The 3,528-nt window shown below is 38.7% G+C and overlaps 1 pseudogene; it reads left to right on the forward strand.

Moving 5' to 3' along the window:
- Positions 1-1,323: 1,323 nt before the first annotated feature.
- LOC126489576 (ATP-dependent RNA helicase DDX18-like) overlaps positions 1,324-3,528 on the forward strand; it is a 10,064-nt pseudogene continuing 7,859 nt past the window's right edge.

Raw genomic sequence — 3,528 nt, forward strand, 5'->3', positions numbered from 1 at the left:
AACAAGACTGGTAAGCCATGGCCATGTGGTAATACATAGATTATCAGAAATGGGTTAATTTAATTGTAAGAACCAGTTAATAATAAGACAGAGCTAATGGACCGAACAGTTTGTAATTAATATAAATTTCTGTGTGATTATTCTTGACTGGAAAGCCAAAAAAACAAAAGTGCAGTCTCTGTTTACAAACAGTGCCAATATGGGACATGTATATCCACATAGGCCTGAGAAAGCTTTAAAAAGGTGGGGGTGGGGGAGATCCTAGACTCAGAAAAACAGTCAAAACTGGCTCCTTGGTAGACACATTTTTTTCAGATAAGCTTTGTTGGCTGGCAGTGAGCAGATGCAGCTTTAAGAACCAGCTTTCTGTTTCATGCTGTTGGCATCCACAGCTCTTTTGGAAGGCTCTGTTATGGAGCACTTGACTGGGGTTTGTGGGTAGCATGTTTCAAGTTACTTGGCAGATTTATGTTTTACTCACACAGACAAAAATGTTTTGTGGGCAGCATGCTACAAGTTGCTTGCTGGTGGCATAGACCTGTTACTTCCCAGAGTGGGTAAGCATGACTCTACCATGTTGGGAAGCCAGTCAGGGCAGAGCCAGCAGAAAGCCATCCAAGCCATGCCTGTTTAACATTTTAAAAACTCTCCTGGTCGGAAAATAATTACAGATAAGCAATAAAGACAAATTCCAAAAAAACCAAACCTTTAAAGGGGTCACATGTCTTTCAAAAATGTATTTATTTCTTAAGCCTAAGAAATAAAGAAAATGGGTATAGGCAGTTATAGAAAGAAATCGTATAAATTTTTAAAAAGTCTTTAAAGAGACAATAAAAGTAAATATTTTTAAAAGCCACATGAAGTATACATGATTATGTATACCATTGTGGGTTTTTTTGACTGTTAATTAGTTAACAACAGAGAGACAATTATTTGTGAGGACTGCTGAGCTAAGCCAACATAAAAGCATGTTGACTTCAAACTTTGGGTGTAAGGATATGTTGTTTTGGAAAAGAGGTTCTGTTTTTGTCTCCACAGAAGATGAGAAGCTGTGGGTTCCTTCCCAGTTAATATGGTTTGATTGATCAAGACTCCCTGAAACAGCTTCAAGACAAAGGGCTGAGACTATGCAACATGCAGCCTCAGAGATGACTATAGCCAAGACAGACCTACAGAATTTCATATTTAAATGTTTTAAGAACTTAAACTTTTCTTGATAATGATACATGTCTGCTCCTGGAAGCAACAATTTACTTCAGAGAAGATGATGGACATTGAAGAAAGTCCACATGGAGCTTACTTTCTTTGTGGCAACAGTTAGCAATGGCTAACAAAGTGCTCTTGTCTCAACTGCTTGACAGTATGCTTTATAAATTAGTCTTGTCTGGCCTTATCAATGAAAACATTCTGAAGGCTAAAGAAGAAATGGGCCTCAAGTACATGACTGATAGAACATAAAACTATTAGACCATTTCTGGAAGGCAGGAATCTTCTGGCAGCTATGTAAACAGGCAGTGGCAAAACCCTTGTTTTCCTCATATCTGTGATTGAGTTTATTGTGAAGTTGAAGTTCAAGACCTGGAGTGGAACAGGAGTCCTGATTCGCTCTTTTACCAGAGAATTGTCCATGTAGTTCTAAGGAACTGATGACACACCATGTTCACATGTATGGAAAGATCATGGGTGGTAGTAACAGGTCTGCTGAAGGGCAGAAGCTCATCAATGGCCACAACAGTTCCTAGACCACATGCAGAATACTCCAGGGTTTATGTATAAAATCTGCCAGTGTCTGGTTATTGATGAGGCCTATCGTATCCTAGATGTTCAGTTTGAAGCGTAATTAGGTAAATTATTAAAGTTTTGTCATCATGCAGGCAAACTATGTTCTCTTCTGGCACACAAACCCCAAAAGTTGTCAATAATTTTTCTGAAAAATTGACCATTGTATATGTTAATATGGATGAAAATAAATACGTTGCTACTGAGAATGGGCTTTAGCCCATTGTATGTCCCTCTGAGAAGAGGTTTCTTCTGCTCTTCACTTTCCTTAAAAAGAACCAGAAGAAGGAAGTTTTCTTTTCCTTGTGTACATCTGTGAAGTACCACTATGAGCTATGAAACTACATTGACCTGACTGTCTTAGCCATCCTTGGAAGGCAACAGTAAAATAAGTGAACAACCATATTCTTCCACATCTACAACTTAGACTCAGGGATATTTCTGTGCACAAATCTGGCAGCCAAAGAGCTGGCATCCCTGAGGAAGAATGGATTGTTCAGCATGATCCTTCCAATGACCACAGGAACACTTTCATCATGTGGGTAGAACTGCTAGGGGCCTGAAGTTGGAAGAAGGATGGCCCTGCTCATCCTGTGCCATGAAGAGTCAAGTTTTCCTCATTAATTGAAGCAATCCAAGGTCCCAATGAATCAGTTTGACTTTTCCTGGTCTGAAGTTTCTGATTTTCAGTCTCAACTGGAAAAGATATCAAAAAGAACTACTTTGCCTTTAAGTCTGCAAGGAAGCATATAAGTCTTATGTACAAGTATATGACTCCCACTCTTTCAAGCAGATCTTTAATATGAACAACTTAAATTTGCCTCAGGTGACTCTGTCCTTTTGTTTTAAGGTTCTTCTTTTCATTGATCTGAATGTAAGTATCCAAAGACAAACCTTGAAAGGGAGGAGGTGGTGGTGAATTTGGCTATCACAAAACAAAGAAAGTGGAGAAATCCAAGATCTTCAAATGCAACAGGAAGAAGAAAGCAGTGCTGTATGGAGATCTACTTGTTTGTTCCCGGCTGCTCAGCCCCAAAATAATCACACAGAAACTGCATAATTTTAATACTCTTTGGCCAATAGCTTAAGTGTATTACAGGCTAATTCATATCTTAAATTAACCCATCTCCATTATTCTGTGTATTGCCATGTGGCTATGGCTTAACAGGTAAAGTTCTGTCACTGGCATATGTCTCCAGTGGGGCTACATGGTTTCTTACTGACTCTGATTTCTTTCTCCCAGCATTCAGTTTAGTTTTCTATGCCTAGTTAAGTTCTGCCTTGCTTTAGGTGCAAAACAGTTTCTTTATTCATTAACTAATAAAAGCAGTACATATACAGAGGACCTTTCACATCATTTCCCCTTTTCTGTTTAAATAAAAAAGAAGGTTTTAACTTTAACATAGTAAAATTACATATAAGAAAACAGTTATCAAGCAAGGATGACAGTTACAATATTTATATCTGCTTTATCTTTTTTCATAACTAAGAAAAACTATAATTGAAGGTGAAAGTCACGAACAAGGCCACACCAGTTTGGAGTTATGATTAATAGAGTGTTATTTATTTAAAGGGGAAAAAACTTACAGATTACCGTCCCAGACAACAGCCATCTGCACAACCAGGAAGGGAGTCTAGTCTCCGGTGGAGCAGGAAGTGAAGAGAGAGAGCAGAGGAAGCAGCCGCTTTTTTAAAGGGAGAGAGACCACGCCCCAATGGGCTGGTATCACAGCAGCTATTGGTTGGAGG

This window comes from Alexandromys fortis, unplaced genomic scaffold (genome assembly GCF_014885135.2).
Source record: "Alexandromys fortis isolate MF-2015 unplaced genomic scaffold, M_Fortis_MF-2015_v1.1 scaffold_166, whole genome shotgun sequence".
NCBI lineage: Eukaryota > Metazoa > Chordata > Mammalia > Rodentia > Cricetidae > Alexandromys > Alexandromys fortis.